This window comes from Carettochelys insculpta, chromosome 2 (assembly GCF_033958435.1).
Source record: "Carettochelys insculpta isolate YL-2023 chromosome 2, ASM3395843v1, whole genome shotgun sequence".
Classification (NCBI taxonomy): Eukaryota; Metazoa; Chordata; order Testudines; family Carettochelyidae; genus Carettochelys; species Carettochelys insculpta.
In genome coordinates this window covers 182,684,911-182,702,359 of record NC_134138.1, presented here as the reverse complement: position 1 = coordinate 182,702,359, position 17,449 = coordinate 182,684,911, and positions in this window count along the sequence as shown.

Below are 17,449 nucleotides of genomic sequence, written 5' to 3'. Positions count from 1 at the left end.
TCTGCAAGAGATGCAGCAAGGACTGTCACTCTCGTGTGGGTCTTCATAGTCACAGTAGATGCTGTAAATGAAGTCCTCAATTGAAACTATAAAAGGCACGATCCATAGTCTATGCAGACTGAAGGATGCCTACTACTACTAGACTAACATGGCGACTGTCTATGACTAATCATCTAAGGTAGTTTGACATATACATATAATGAGAAAAATTTATCCCATTTTCATACTAAGCTAATGCTATGCTCTTGTTGCATCTACTGTTACTTTCTAGATGATTTGGTTCTGCTTGGCATTCCCGTTGGCATGGGTAACAACTGGCCTGGCTGTTTCTTTTGACCAGCATTTTATACACTGGGATTAAAACTGATGTTAATTACAATGGACCATTGACTTGTGTAAAATACGTTCCTGGAAAACCAGGCTTAATTAGAATTTCACGCAAGTTGAGTATGGGGGAGGGGGCAGCGAGGCCACCAGCTTAACCTGAGCAACCACTGCCGCGGGGGTAGGGAGGGCAGGAGATCCTCATGTTGAGAGGAAAGAGAGCGGGTGGAGTTTGAAAGGGGATCGCCTGCCTCCCCCAGCTCACCAGTCCCTTGATGGGGGCTCCCCACCCCCACGGTGGCAGCAGCTGGGGCTGAGCTGGTGGCAAAAGTGCTCCACCAGCTCACTTACCCCATAACAGGGGGATTTCCTGCCCCCCGTTGCAGCAGCAGCTCCCTGGGGCTGGAGCTTCTGCTGCCCTCCGCCTGCCATCCACCCCATCATGCCAAAGTGAGATATGAGCAACTTGAGTGCGCATATCTCAGGGGCCTACTGTATACTCATTGGGTTGGTTATCTGAAAATGAACACTAGGCCTGCACACTCTATAATGGGAGAATGCTGTGATTTATGGAGGTCATTGCTGGCATCATGATGGACTTTACACCATGTGCAAGGCCCAACTGCTGTGCTGAAGGGGTGGCGATATTGGCAATGGGTGCAATTCGTCTCCTCAACAGGCGCAACTAAAGCCTTATGCACAGCCTCCATTCCTTGAGTGGCACTTATATGGGTGCAGTTTTCAATCAGCCATCTGAACAAGGGAGGTTCCGCCGGAGACTTACTTTCTTGGTCAAAGCTATAATCCATGTTCTTTTAGTGCTTCCATTGGACCAAGGAACGGTGTTGTTCTGTTCTCTGCATGGTTTTGTTTCAGTGTGAGTATCCCTTTAGAACAGTTATTGCTCTTGGAAGGTGCTAGATTTGGTTCAGTTTCTGTGCCCAGTCAAGCCTTAATTAGTTTGTAGTCAGGGCTCATGATATGGACATATGCCCAAGGAAAAATAAACAAAAATTAATTCATAACAATAAGTGCCATGTCTACGCTAACCTACTGGGCTGGCTTCATGCTGGTACCATAGCAGTAGCATATCACCTTGTGCAGTGGGCCCATCAGCAACCATGAGCCACTGTGCTCAAACTGAGACTCAGGACCCTGACCCATGTCACTGGAATATTTTTCATAGTGCGGGTGATGAAAACCAGTTCCCATTCCCAGCCCCCTGCCTCCAGCTCCCTGTGTGGAGGCTGGGAGCCCGAGTGCACAGAACTGATAGCTTGGACTCTGGGCATGCTTTGTTAGCAGCTGGGATGCTGAGCATGTGGCCCAGCACCAGGACTCTGGACATGGAGAGCAATACACAGGACCCTGGGCGCGTGGGGTGACAGCTTGTTGCCACAGGGTGCTGAGGCACCCCCATCCCCTACACACACATACTTCTAATTCCCATGCCTATGGGTGCCACCCCATTTTAATTGAGTTGGCAGGGCTGGTGTTAGAGTTGCTGAGGTCCAGGGATGAAATCCAAGCCTGAGTCACACCACTGAAAACAAAAACTTAAGCCTCACCTCCTGGGGCCAAAGCTCAAAGACTTCAGCCCTGGAAAGTGAGGCTCAGCTTACAGTTACCCTCTTCCCCCGTCCCCCCATCTAGCTTCCCCACCCCACAAACACACCTGGAGCAGAGGGCTCAGGGCTTTGGGCTACCTCCTCAGGTCATTTAGTAGTTCTTGGAGGGGTAGCCGTGTTAGTCTGGATCTGTAACAGCAACGAAGGGTCCTGTGGCACCTTATAGACTAACAGAAAAGTTTTGAGCATGAGCTTTCGTGAGCACAGACTCACTTCATCAGATGCATCTGATGAAGTGAGTCTGTGCTCACGAAAGCTCATGCTCAAAACTTTTCTGTTAGTCTATAAGGTGCCACAAGACCCTTCGTTGCTGTTAGTAGTTCTTGTTATCAGAAGTGAGTAGCAGTGTAATGAAGATTGAGAACTTCTGCTATAGAATTTCCAGCTATTTTTTTCTGGGACTTTGGCAGGGAACAAGACAGTGCTTCAGTAAATGACATGTTTGCTCTGACTCAGAGCTGACCCCAGTAGTACTGGACATGAGGGCATGTGTCGTTTTGCTGTCTTTTAGCTTGCAGTGAAAACCTGAGCACTTGTAAGTCAAGATTTCATTCTACTTTGCATAAAGCAATTAGACCTAACCGGTTAGCCAAATTCTAAGTCAGGCAATTAAATTCAGCCTATAACACCCCACTGTAGTTTCATAGAATCATAGAATGCTAGGACTGCCCTCATGGCTGGACCAAGTACTGTCGGGTACTGTTTCATTTTGAAGGGATGGTTTTCTTTATTCTTTACTCCCAGCTGTTGTGCAGCGTGGATGCATCCTGTTATACTACTAAAATACAGCAGCGGTAGGCAAAGGAATCCTTATAGCTCCCTCACCTGCAGCATGGGTAGTTTGTGAAGCTTAATTCATTAATCGAAGATGCTCTGGATGAAAGGTACTATTGAGTTACAAAGTATTATTTACACCCCTTTCCCCTTCTCCTCTGCAATCTCATCCCACAGCCTTTGACTTGTTTTTTATATAATGGGGTCTTGAACATATACAAAAAATGGTAAAAATGGACCCTGGAGGCATCTTGGGTATCATTAACACACGACAACCTTTTTATTGGGTGGTTTGTGTGTGTTCTATTGGCCCAGACTGGAAATTAAAAGTGTGGAATCTCCATCTCTGGAGATATTGAAGAACAGGTTAGATAAATGTCTGTCAGGGATGGTCTAGACAGTACTTGGTGCTGCCATGAGGGCAGGGGGCTGGACTCGACGACCTCTCAAGGTGCCTTCCAGTCCTGGTGTTCTATGATTCTATGATTAAAAAAAGCACCTGACTAAATGCTGTCATAATCTGTCAGTTAATTATATGATTTGACTCTGCCCATTCAGCCAAATTAAGGGTAGTAGGTGACATTGTTTTATACTAGAAAAATTTGATTTTGAAGTTTAAAATAAAATAAAATAAAAGTGTTTTATAACTGAATGGACAGTTCAGTGCAATAAGTAAGTCTGACCACTTGGTGGTAGTACACAATCATTTTAAGATTCATGTTGTCTTTCAAATCTATATTTTAAAGCTGACTCTTTTAATTAAATTATAAACAGCTTCAACCTCACAAGGAACTCAAACTGAGTCTGAAGATGAGGGGCCATTAGCAGTGTGACTAGAGAGTCTAAAGCTAATAGAACAAAAAGGCACTTGTGTATCCCATAAGTAATCGCCGTGCTTCACCTCAGTTAGTGTGAATCAGATGTACGTGTCTCTTGATGGGTTTAAAACATGAAACAGCCCAGAAAAGATTTGATGGAGCGGAGGGGATAGAGCAATTTTTGGCAAGAAGACTAGGGGAAGAAGGGTTTCTGGGAGAAATAGTTTTATAGGGAGATTTGTAAGGAAGACACTTGGTCCACTTCCTTTTAATCCACTTGGGCTGTTTTCTGGGGGAAATATGCTTAATGGGGGAAGAAGCTTTTTTTAGTAAAATTGTCTTCCATTTCCAGCACTATGGCCGTATTTCTCTCAACCCTTTCTCTCCCTCTCTCTGGCTACGTCTACACTACAGCCCCATTTCGAAATAAGATATTTGGAAACTTTTTGCCAGATTTGACATAAGGAGCTCACAATTTCAATTTTATTTTGAAATAGTATGTGCGTTCCTTAGACACTTGCCAAGTTATTTCAAAATAACCCCGTTGTGTGGACAAAGCCTCTTTCTCACACACAGAAAGACACAAACCCAGGGAGGGTCCTGGATATGGGTGGTATAGAATGTCTGTAATGCTTCAATTCCAAACGCTTGGACCAAAGCATAATGCTTCATGAAAATTTGGACAGAACTTCAGGTTGCTGCCTTGGCAATGTCCAGTAAGGCACTTTTTGAACAGACGCTATTGCACTTGCCTTTGCTGTAGAGGAATGAGTCCGTACCTTGTCCCTGTGTGGGAAATGTGACAGCTGATAGCAAAGGAAGATACAGTCAGAAATCCACAGAGAAGAGATTCCCTAACCAAATATTGCTTCTCCCCATCCTCGTTCTGGTATGGCAAAAACAGGCAAGGAAATTTTCTGCAGTTTTTATCTTTGCAGGTAGAATACCAGTGCTCATCTGATGTTGAGAAAGTGAAGTCTCCTCACCTCACTGGAGGCATGAGGTTTCAGAAATAATACCAGTAAAAGATTTCATTGGATTAGTTTACAGCAGACTTGGAAATTTACCTTTGGGCTGAATTTCAGTTGTGCGTGAAAGGATAGCATCTCTTTGTGACATATGAGCTACATCTACACGTGTATGCTACGACATCGAAATAAGCTATTTCGATGAATAATGTCTACACGTCCTCCAGGGCTGGTGCCGTTGACGTTGAACGTCGATGTTGGGCAGCACCACATCGAAGTAGGCGCTGCAGGGGAGCGTCTACACGCCAAAGCGGCACACATCGAAATAAGGGTGCCAGGAACAGCTGCAGACAGGGTCACAGGGGCTACGTCTACACGTGCACCCAACTTCGAAATAGCTTATTTCGATGAATAACGTCTACACGTCCTCCAGGGCTGGCAACGTCGATGTTCAACTTCGACGTTGCTCAGCCCAACATCGAAATAGGCACAGCGAGGGAACGTCTACACGCCAAAGTAGCACACATCGAAATAAGGGAGCCAGGCACAGCTGCAGACAGGGTCACGGGGCGGACTCAACAGCAAGTCGCTCCCTTAAAGGGCCCCTCCCAGACACACTTTCATTAAACAGTGCAAGATACACAGAGCCAACAACTAGTTGCAGACCCTGTATATGCAGCACGGACCCCCAGCTGCAGCAGCAGCAGCCAGAAGCCCTGGGCTAAGGGCTGCTGCCCACGGTGACCACAGAGCCCCGCAAGGGCTGGAGAGAGAGTATCTCTCAACCCCCCAGCTGATGGCCGCCATGGAGGACCCCGCTATTTCGATGTTGCGGGACGCGGATCGTCTACACGTCCCTACTTCGATGTTGAACGTCAAAGTAGGGCGCTATTCCCATCCGCTCATGGGGTTAGCGACTTCGACGTCTCGCTGCCTAACGTCGATTTCAACTTCGAAATAGCGCCCAACACGTGTAGACGTGACGGGCGCTATTTCGAAGTTACTGCCGCTACTTCGAAGTAGCGTGCACGTGTAGACGCAGCCAGGGTGGACTACAACTTCCGGGGCAACAGCTAGCCGCTACCTTAAAGGGCCCCTTCCAGACACACTCAGCCTGCACAGCACGCGGTCTGCAGAGCCATAGGCACGCACACCTCGGCGACGCAGTTATGGACCCCCCAGCAGAAGCAGCAGCAGCAGCAGCCAGAGGTCCACCCAGCCGCCCCTGCAGAAGCAGTGCTCGCCCTACTCAATGCCATGCAGTAGGCAGCTGATCACATTCTAGCCACAGAAGAGGAGCTGCCCCCCAGGGGAGGAGGAAGCAACCCCAGACTACCCCGCTGTCCTCCGCGCCCCGCCGTCCCCAGACAGTTACCGATCCGTGGGGCAGCAGTTTGGCGTCGGCAAGGCCACCGTCGGGGCTGTCCTCATGGAGGTAAGAGGACCCACAGGGAGGGGGAGGCAGCCCTGGGAGGGGAGCCCTGGAGGAGGGGGAGGGCCAGACACACCCCATACACCCCTCATTGGTGCTCTCCCATGTCTTTCCCCTGCAGGTTGTCCACGCCATCAACGCCCTGCTCCTCCACAGGCTCATGCGGCTTGGGGACCCAGATGCCGCCATCGCAGGGTTTGCCACCCTGGGCTTCCCAAATTGCTTCGGGGCTCTGGATGGGACCCATATCCCCATCCATGCCCCAGAGCACAGCGGAGGACGCTTCCTCAACAGGAAGGGCCACCATTCGGTCATCGTCCAGGCCTTGGTGGACAGCCGGGGCACCTTCCTGGACATATATGTTGGCTGGCCTGGCAGCACCCACGACGCCCAGGTATTCAGGAATTCGGGCCTGTGACCCCGGCTGCAGGCGGGGACCTACATCCCCAAGTGGGAGATCCCTGTGGGGGACACCACCATGCCCCTCTGTGTCGTCGCAGATGCGGCATACCCCCTCCAGGCCTGGCTCATGCACCCTTACACAGGCCATCTGTCAGACAGCCAGGAGCACTTCAACATGTGCCTGAACACGCGCGCCAGGTGGTTGAGTGCACATTTGGCCTCCTCAAAGGACGCTGGAGGTGTCTCCTCACCCGCCTTGACGGGGGTCCTACCAACATCCCCCAGATTGTGGGCGCGTGCAGCACACTCCACAACCTGGTCAAGAGCAAGGGGGAGGCTTTCTTTCAGGGCTGGGCTGTGGAGGCTGGCAGGGCTGACGTGCAGCCACCCGCTGCCTCCAGTCGCCAGGTGGACCCAGAGGGGATCCGGGTCCGGGAGGCCCTGCGGGCCCATTTCGACCAGGCCGCAGGGTGAACGCTGGCAGGCCGCCCACTGCACCCCCCCATCCTCCACAACACTCCCTGCCCCTAAGTCCACACCACAGAACACCCAAGAGCACACCCCCCCCCACTTTTCTTGCAAATAAAAATAGACCTGTTGTTTGTGAAATCACAAAACGGTGAATTCTCTTATTATATTATTACTACAAATATATTATTATTATATGATAAACAAACAGTGGAACACAAGGAAGGGGAAAACTATTTATATGGGGGGGCAGGTATCATAAAATAACATGGGTCTAATACAAACTATATACAACATAAAGGGGGTATGTACAAAGGGGGAGGGGGGGCCACGTCCTGGGCCCCACACCCCCTAATGTCCAGCGCTGGGGGTTGGCGGGCTGAACCCTTGCCTCGGCCTCAGCTCTGGCCGAGGCTGGCTGGGGGGCCAGGCGAACCGGCAGATACGGCCGGCAGGTGTCAGCAGGCCCCAGGTCCCCCTCGGCAGAAGGCCCCTCAGTGGCGGACAGTGGTGGGACGGCAGGTGGAGCAGCGGGTGGAGCAGGCAGGGCGGGCAGAGCAGTGCCCGGTGCAGCATGGGGGGCCAGGTAGTCCGCAATGAGCTCAAACGTGCGCATAAAGACCCCCCCCATGTCTCCTGGTGCCAGGCCAACACCCACTCCTGTAGTTTGAGGCGCTGCTCGTCCACCCGCAGGCACTGATCCGAGACCTCCAGCTGCCGCTGGAGGATCACCAGCAGCTGGGGGTCTGTCGCCATCTGGTGGTGGTGCTGGGTCCGCCGTCGGCCCCGCCCTGCGGCTGGTCATTGCTCCGCCAAGGGGCTGGCCTGCAATGATGGCCCCAGTGGGCTCTCTGGGACCACTGACACCTCGCCGGCGCTCTCCGGTCCCTCCAATGGTGCAGCTGTGGAACACGGGGGCGGGGGAGATTGGAGACAGCCTTTAGTGTGGCCCCCGAGCTGTGGCCCTTGTCCTCCCACCCCTCTGCTGCTGGTTCCCCATCCCCGTCCCCAGGAGATGCTGCTGATGATGATGGGTGTCCCAACCCCTCCCCCCAGGGGACCCTAGGTTCCGCTCCCCCATCCCCAGGGATGGAGCATGGCACTGTCGTGCTGGGGGGGCAGTGCCTGATGCACTCTTCTAAGAGACATGCCACTGCTGTCCTTGGGGCCATGGTCATCTCGGTATGTGGAAGGCCCTGGTCATGTCTGTTGTCCCCGCCCCTCATCCCCGGGTGTGCACTGGGGGGGGTACCTACCTGACGGTCTGCTCCCACGGTCGGGGGACACCCTGTGGGCGGACGCCTTGGTGGAGCTCCAGGATGTCAGTGCAATGTGGAGCCCCCCCGTCACTGGAGGAGGATTCCCCCTCCTCCTCCTCCTCCTCCTTCTCCGGCATCCCAGGGGTGGGCTCCTGGTGGGGCCCTGGGGTGCGGGGCTTGCTTCCGGGGCGGACTCTGCCTCCGGGGCCTGCTGGGGCTCATCGGCTGAGGGGTCAAGAGTGGCCAGCAGGGAGGAGGTATGCCGGGAGCCCAGGATTTCCCTGAGCTCCCTGTAAAAGGGGCAAGTGACGGGGGCGGCCCCAGAGTGGCTGGCCGCATCCCGGGCCCGGGCATAACCCTGCCGCAGCTCCTTGACCTTACTTCTGACATGGTCAGGAGTGCGGGCAGGGTGACCCCGGGCGGCCAGACTCTCAGCCAGCCGAGCGAACGCATCCATGTTCCGCCTCTTGCTCCCCATTACCTGGAGCACCTCCTCCTCGCTCCAGAGCCCCAGCAGGTCCCGGATCTCGGCCTCCGTCCACAAGGGGCCCCGCTGCCTCTTCCCCAGCTGGCTGCCAGCCTGGGAGCCCTGGATCCCCTTTGGGGGGGGGTGCCCTGGGGGCGCTTGGGGGGCTGGCAGGCGGCCACCACAGTGGGGGGGGGTGTCTCTGGGCTGCAGGGAGGCGTGCAGGCTGGCCGCGTGGCTCTGCTGCCGCCTGCATGCTCTCTCAGCTTCCTGCACAGGAAGGCAGGGGGTGGGGAGCTTTAAGGGGCCACTGCACGCGGCGACCATCGAGCTCAGGGGCTGGAGAGAGCGTCTCTCAACCCCTCAGCTGATGGCCACCATGGCGGACCCCGCTATTTCAATGTTGCGGGACGCACATCGGCTACAAGTGCCCTACTTCGACGTTCAACGTCCAAGTAGGGTGCTATTCCCATCTCCTCATGAGGATAGCAACTTCGATGTCTCGCCGCCTTACGTCGATGTCAGCTTCGAAATAGCGCTCGCCACGTGTAGACCTGGCGGGCGCTATTTTGAAGTTGGCACGGCTACTTCGAAGTAGCCAGCACGTGTAGACGCGGCTATGGTGGGTCAGTCTTTAACACCCCCAGCTCACCTATCCTACTGGCTGAAGTAATGGTAACCCTTATAGATAGATGGGACACCAAGCACAAAAATTTGAAAGGTAGCCCAGTAAATGTTGAACGTATGAGATTGAAATCCTGCAGCAACACTGCTTTCACTACGAATGTGAAAATCCCAGTGGTACCTTTAGGAATCTGGTTCCCAGCAGATTAGTAAAAATAGAAAAGCCATCTACCCAAGATGTAATGCATGAGGTGCCTCTAGATGGACCCCCGGCAAGCTAATAGAATGAGCACGAGAATGTAGACTAAAATAGCTGGAATATCTTGATGATAAGCCATTCTGTTGCACACTGTGTTCCCTCAGCCCCAACCCACCCCCTGAAGCATTACGTGGATGCAAGTAAAATCTGGATCATGGATTCTGGATTGGCTGTATAGTTGAGCCTGGTGACAGCAGATCCACATTTGTGTATCTGCACAGGGCTCTATCAGTCTCCTGTCTCAGCTCTCTCCCCATGAGAGTGGTCTCTGAAGAGGGGCTGGGAAAGGTGTTTTGGAGGAGAAAGAGGCGAAAGAAACTCAATAGTGAATGATATCTAGTAATTGCTTCTTCATTGTTAGAGCTCTCCAGTTGTGGGCAGGATGGGTGAACGAGCCTCCTGCTCCTTTCATAGGCACAAGTTAAAGTCTTGCAGCCCATTGCTTGTGCAGGCCATACCATATGACCTATGTCTGTGATGGCCTCATTCACTGGGAGATCTATGTGCCTGAGTCCTGTGGGTTTCAGGGTATCGTAAAGGTTGTGCTGCATATCTTGAACAATTTACAATGGAATCTGAAGGGCTGCCACTGTCCAATGGGTATCTGCTGGTGCTGGTGCTTCACTGCCTGTGTGATCCCCATGATCATGCCACACACAGCTGTGGAGGGAGGAAGATTCCCTTATAATACTTGCCCAATGGGTCAGGAATTCACACAGGTTGTTGGAGGTCACTATCAAGTCCATCCTCTGCCTCTTGAAAAGGACTTTGAACATTGTGTCCCAGTTTCTCAGGTGGGTACTCTAATCACAGGATCTAAGGCCCAGCCTGTTGTGGGGTGCCCTCATTTTCTCTTCTTGAAGCTGTTCCACTACGTAGTAAATAAGAATTAGGCTAGCAGGCATGCAAGGGTAACGGGGCTGGTGGTTAGGCCACTCCTCTGAGACACAGAAAAGTATAGTTCAAATCTCTTCATTAAACCAAGAGGGGAATTTAAACTGCAGCTCCCTTCTAGTCCTTCAGTAACCCTTGCGGGGAAGACTATAAGGGGGACTTCCTTTCACTTGCTTCTGCTGTCCTTTAAACCAACACCCACCACATGGGGGTTCCTAGCTCTCTGTCCCAGGTAGAGATATGCAGCACTCTGCAGCCTATCTCCTCGCAAGGGGCAGTGCTTAGGACACACTCCCCTTGCAGCTGCTATAGGTTAATGTAGGCGGTCGGTAGCTTTTGCAAATCCCTGATTTAAGTACCTGATTTGGGAATCATGAATTCCATGGGGTAGTTTGGCTTAAGTCTCTCTGAGCCCCTGAATGCTTGAGACTCTTCCCTACCCCAAATGAGCGGAGCTAATGTTTTCACCACATAGCAGCCAGTGGAGCCCGCAATAAGTATATGGGGGATTACTCCCTCACACAGGAGCCAGGGGAGAGTGTCTGTGACCTTCACAGTTCCTTCTAGTGAAGTGCAGCTGTGCATAGCCCTTTCTCAGCCAACAGCTCAGTCAAGCCCTTGAAATGTGCATTCTCCAGGGCTGGGAACATGACTTCCTTTGTGCTGTGCACAGAGCACGCTCAGTAGTTGAGCCGTAGTTAACCACAACCACAACAATGGGTAAAGCCCCTTCTTTTTCTCCTTGCTGCTCGCTTCTTTGTCAGTTACAGCTAACTTCTGCTATTACACCACACCCTAATTTCCCAGGAATTTAAAGACTGAACTGCTTTCAATCCTAATATTTAAACCTGCCAGCTCTCTTCTTTCTTCCCATGCACTTGGCTACTTTGCAGTACCATCCCCCAGGCTTTGCGGATGTGAATGCTCCTTCTTAGCCAGCTGGCATGGAAAGTGATACTGAATAATCTGGCCACCTCCCTGCTTTTCAAAACCTCATTGATTCACACTTCAGTGATGGAGCTGGATTCCACTGCCAGCTAAGCAGAGCTATGGATCAATTGCCAACCTTGGGTCTGCAACTCTTTTCAACAGTATACTCCTTCCTCTTGTGAGTAGTCTCACTGGCTTCAAGGCATAGTCAAATGATGAGGGATGGACACAGGCTTGGAGCCTCCTTTTTAGCCATATAATGCCAGCTTTAGAGAAAAAGCCAAGTACTTCACTGAGGGAGGGGAACAGAGATAGTGCCAATGTATGTCATTGAAGACATTAATTGGCTTAGGGCTTTGAAATGGCTTTCCAGAACATGGTTATTACCCCTTCTCCTGGCTGTCAGTAGTCTGAAGTCATTGCAAAGTGAATTCCAGAGAACATTGGCAGCAGCCGAAAGTTTACTCAGAATGACTCAGTGAAGGCCTGACGTTGCCACAGGAGTTCCTCATGTGGGGATTTTTACACCGACGAGCTGGGGAAGACAGCTACCTTGGGGGGCCATTTTGGAAGTAGTGGACCCCCTACAACATAACTACCTAATGACGCAGTCCCTACAGCACACACACCAGTCAAAATGCCACTGTTAGCGTCTTCCTTCTCCACACCCCTCTGTGCAGACATCCACTGACAGCTGCTGCTGAACGGGTGCAAATGAGACGCAGGAGAAAGTGTGTGAGGAGGGAGTCAAATTGGCTGCTCTGGCTGGGATGGCAGTTGCCTGGGCTCTGATTTAACTCATCCAGCACAAAAACTCCAGAAAAAGGCAATGGGCTAGATTCACAAAGGCATTAGGGCTGATGTGGGGTGCCACCGTAACCCACGCTCCTGATGGGGGTGGTTCTCAGTCCCATGCAGTGGCACTTAGACCACTTACAGAGAGAAAGCCTGAGTCTCTTTCACAGCCTTAGCTGAGAGCCAGCAAGCTTTTTGCTGAAAGGGTAGAGCCTCACACACACAGCTCGTGAGGTCCCAGGTGAGAGTCTGCCTGTCATTGGTTACACCACCATGCCCAACTTCACATCCCTTAGAACATCACTGTTGGACTCTGAGGTAGAGGAGGCCCTTCTGACACCCTGTTGGGCAGACCCAGAGCATCTGTGCCCCGCCCTGCAACGAGCAGTCCCTGGGGACAGAAGCACCCAAGGTGACGCGCAGGGCTCACTAAAAGGCTGGCATCCAAGCGGAGTGGAAGCTTCTGGCCAGGTCCCAGCAAGCCAGAGCCGAACGGCCCCGCGCTGCCTGGCCAGAGCCACCAGCCACACCTGAGCTATAGACCCTGAGCCTGCCTTTGGCCAGGTACCCAGAGTTCCCAAATTTCCCTGGGCCCTCTGGCCCACGGCAAGCCCCTTACACTGAGGGCCAGACTGCACAGGTGAGCATAGCCACTGCCGGCTATCCCAAGGGCCCAGACCTGCCTGCACTGGTGAGTCTGCAGGCTGCCAGTTACCCTGAGGACCAGGACTGGCCCGAGCCTGGGAGGCTACCTGCCACCATTGGCTACATCTACATGTGAAGCCTACATTGAAATAGCTTATTTAGATGTAGCAACATCGAAATAGGCTATTTCGATGAGTAACGTCTACACGTCCTCCAGGGCTGGTAACGTCGACGTTCAACTTCGACATTGCGCGGCACCACATCGAAATAGGCGCTGCGAGGGAACGTCTACACGCCAAAGTAGCACACATCGAAATAAGGGTGCCAGGCACAGCTGCAGACAGGGTCACAGGGCGGACTCAACAGCAAGCCGCTCCCTTAAAGGGCCCCTCCCAGACACAGTTGCACTAAACAACACAAAATACACAGAGCTGACAACTGGTTGCAGACCCTGTGCATGCAGCATGGATCCCCAGCTGCCGCAGCAGCAGCCAGAAGCCCTGGGCTAAGGGCTGCTGCCCACGGTGACCATAGAGCCCCGCAGGGGCTCGAGAGAGAGCGTATCTCAACCCCTCAGCTGATGGCCGCCATGGCGGACCCCGCTATTTCGAAGTTGCGGGACGCGCAACGACTACACGGTCCCTACTTCAACGTTGAACGTCGAAGTAGGGCGCTATTCCTATCCCCTCATGGGGTTAGCGACTTCGACGTCTCGCCGCCTAACATCGAAGTTAACTTCGAAATAGCGCCCAGCGCGTGTAGCCGTGACGGGCGCTATTTCGAAGTTAGTGCCGCTACTTCGAAGTAGCGTGCACATGTAGACACGGCTATTGACACCAAGCCATGGACCTGCCTGAGCCTATGGTCCCACCTCCAGGCCACCATGCTAACGACATCGAGATGACCGGCTGGCTGGACCTGCCACCAGCCACATACCTGGAGGACAGCTCCTTACCCAATCTCCCAGAGGACTCTGAGTGAGAACCAGCACTGACGGAGACAGAGGTAGGAAGCAGCCTGGGGATGCTCCACCAGAGCCCCTGTTGGTGTGTTGTGGTCAGGATCTCCACTGACTGGTTCCTGGTGGGAGCTGTTGTTACGGCTCTGGGCCGGGGCTCAGTGGAGTGGATGGGCCTGAGCCCCCCTCCCCTAGAGAGGCAGCCCCTCGCCTCTCCCCACTCACCCTGCTTTGCCTGTGTGACTGTTCCCTTGCCCTGTGCTAGGGCAAACCCCTGAGGTTCTGTTGGACTGCTCATCCCCACTAACAAGGCAGTGAACCTTACCCTGCTATCCCGCCCTGTCCCAGGACCAGAACTTACGTACCGTTTGTGGGCTCAGCCTAGCTATCCTGGGATAAGCCTCCATGACTGCTGCCTTACCCTGCCCCAGGGTCAAGGCCTGGAGACTGTTTAGACTTCTCTGCCCTGCCATAGGCGCTGAGCCTGACTGATTGTGGCTCTGCCCTGACTTAGGGCCAGGGCTTATACACCAACCCCTTGTTTGGACTGCTTCTGGCCCCACGGGATTGGGTGCATACATTACCCATCTGCCACCTTGATAAGGGGAAATGGACGCCCTAAAGACTACTGTCTGCCCAAGATCAGGCAGTGCTTAGACTTTGGAGAGGTGCTGTGGCCTGCTCTGCCCCAGAGGGGTGCACTTACCTGGCTGACACCTCTACAGTCACTAAGCTTTACAAAGCTATTGTTAGGCATGAAGGATCCCTGCACAATGAACAGGGTAGTAACAGAGAGAGAGCCGTGCTAGTCTACATACTATCAAAACAAAAAAGCAGTCAAGCAGCACTTTAAAGACTAACAAAATAATTTATTAGGTGAGCTTTTGTGGGACAGACCCACTTCTTCAGACCATAGCCATACCAGAACAGACTCAATATTTAAGGCACAGAGAACCAAAAACAATTATCAAGGAGGACAAATCAGAAAAAAATTATCAAGGTGAGCAAATCAGAGAGTAGAGGGGTAGAAGTGAGGGCAAGGTTAAGAATTAGATTAAGCCAAGTATGCAAACGAGCCCCTACAGTGACTCAGAAAATTCCCTTCGTGGTTCAAGCCACGTGTTAATGTGCTGAATTTGAATAGAGCAAATTCCTTGAACAAATCATGGGCACATTCCCATGTTCCTCAACTAACATCATATGTGCCATCATGTGCCAACAATGTCCAGATGCTTTGTACATTGGACAGACTTCTAAGTCCCTTAGACAAAGAGTTAATGGGCACAAAACAGACATAAAAACACTCCAGATTCACAAACCGGTTAGTCAACATTTTAATGGAGTGGGCCATTCTGTTAATGACTTAAGAATTTGCGTGTTACTGAAGAAAAATTTTCGCACCACTATTGAAAGGGAGACATCTGAGCTGTCTTTTATATTCAAATTAGGCACATTAACACATGGTTTGAACTGGGATGGGAATTTTCTGAGTCACTATAGGGGCTCGTTTGCATACTTGGCTTAATCTAATTCTTAACCTTCCCCCCCCTTCTACCCCACTACTCTCTGACTTGCTCACCTTGATCCTTTTTTTCTGATTTGTCCTTGTTGATTACTGTTTTTGGCTCTCTGTGCCTTAAATCTCTGTTCTGGTCTGGCTATGGTCTGAAGTGGGTCTGTCCCATGAAATTAGGTTGGTCTGTCACCTAATAAATTATTTTTTTAGTCTTTAAAGTGCTACTTGACTGCTTTTTTGTTTTAATGATTGGGGTGAAAGAGATGCCCTAGAGTGGAATACACAGACACCAGCAGGCTAGATGGCTCATCACCCAAAGGCAGCCAATGGCAGTTGCTGAGCTGACTAGAGAGTACAAAGCACCATTTTTCTGTCTCAGAGATAGGTGCCTATGTCCAGGCTGCAGGGACGTGCCACCCTCCACTTGGGAGTCAGACCTGCGAATTTACTCTTTGTGTTAGGCACCCACACCATTTTAGCTGGCACAGGAGGAAGATGAAGATAACCCCTGTCATGGCTGATTTCCCATACCCCTGACACTTTGAGTGCAGGTAATGGGGGATGCCTAGCCAAATAAAAACACTGCTAGACACTGTCTCTGCAGTTTGCGGAGACAGAAGTTTTCCTGATTTCAGTTTTCTCTGAAATCACACAGTACCTGCCACCATCAAATGTATAAAATCCCCTTTCCAGAAAAGAAGTCACATGGAATCTCTTCCCTGAGGGCAAATCCCTCAATCTTCTTTTTCCAAGCACTTGGAAATTAAAAAATAAGAGCACCTCAACAAAAACATGCAAGGACCAGTGAAATCTCTGCTAACATGTCTGCAGCTAGGCAGGAAGTTTTAAGCCCCTGTCGGACCCACGATTTTTCCGTGTCAGATTCTTGGTTACAGGAGAGAACAAAAGGGGCAAACAACCAATTCAGACATAATTTCCAAATCCCCAAACAATGAAAACAATACACTTTATGTGACTACCTAAACTTTTCCTTACTCCCATTTTCTGATGAGCCCAGGGGATCTGTTCTGGAAGAGCTCATTTCTTCCCCCTTTTCTCTGTTTTTTCTGTTTTTCTAATAAAGGAAAGATGCTGCTGTGATTCAGTTTCAGGTTTGAATAGTTCCATTAGCTCTTTGCCACCTTCTCTCAAACCTGCTCCCTCAGGGAAAGGGTAGCTTAACCCTTTCCTAACTTTTCCAGGTAAGTTTAGACTTTCCTGTGCCACTCCCATTCAAAAAACAAAACAAAACAAAAATCATAACTCTCAGCCCACTACTTAGCGTTCTTATCAGTTCAAGTCCCCCCTCTGGCTGAGGGATCAAAGGAACTTAACTGAAGTTTACCACCTTGCCAGTGAGAACCACAGGGATAGGGGAGATCAGTTGCACCTGTTGAAGCTTTCTCTTTGGATTACTAGTTACTAATACTCTTCAGGGCTTGTGTGCCAGATCCTTGGTCTCCCACCCTGGCTAATTGCCAGGCTACAGAATCATTTGCTCTCTCTAGCTCAATGCTGAAGCTGTTCCCCTGTCGCTAACTAATGAAAGAACCAGTGTGGCAAACAGCAAGCAAGCCTAAGAATGATTCTGCAGCCTTCAATGATGCAGTAGTGGAGAGCTAGGCCCAAGCTGTTCAGTAGCAGATGACATTAGCAGCTGTTGTTATTTATTACTGGTACTGACATCATGCCAAGAGACAAGGTCCTCATTGTGCTAGGCAATTTTACAAACAGTTGACTAAAAGATGGCTACTGGCCTGGAGAAGGTACATTCCATTTATGAAATTAACTCAGCAATGTATGTATGGGTTACAAAAGAAATAGCCAAAACCACAGGAATTGCCAAGATGGATAGCAATAATGGTCCAGATAATGGTCATACCAGATGCTTCAGAGGAGGGTTCCAAAATAAAAATCCAGTTGATATTTATGGAATTACCTTCCCAAAGGAGACATCTCTTCCTAACCTCCAGCCCAACATGTTCCCTAAGTAAGTGGTGTGTGTGTGTGTGTATATATTAGCCCTTCAATAATAAAACTTGTGGAATAAAGTACTTCTCAACTAGTACTAGGCAGAACACGGCCACAGGTTTGTATTCCACTTTGATCTGTACGAGGCTGCTAAGCATTGTCATTATATAAATTATTATTTTTATTATTCTCTCTAAAGTTTCTACTAAATATCTAATAATTACCTTACTATTAATGCTATCTGTGGCAGCGAGTTCCTCGGGTCACTTTCATGCTATGCACAAAAAGCATTTTTTAGCTATTTTACAATTGGTTGCA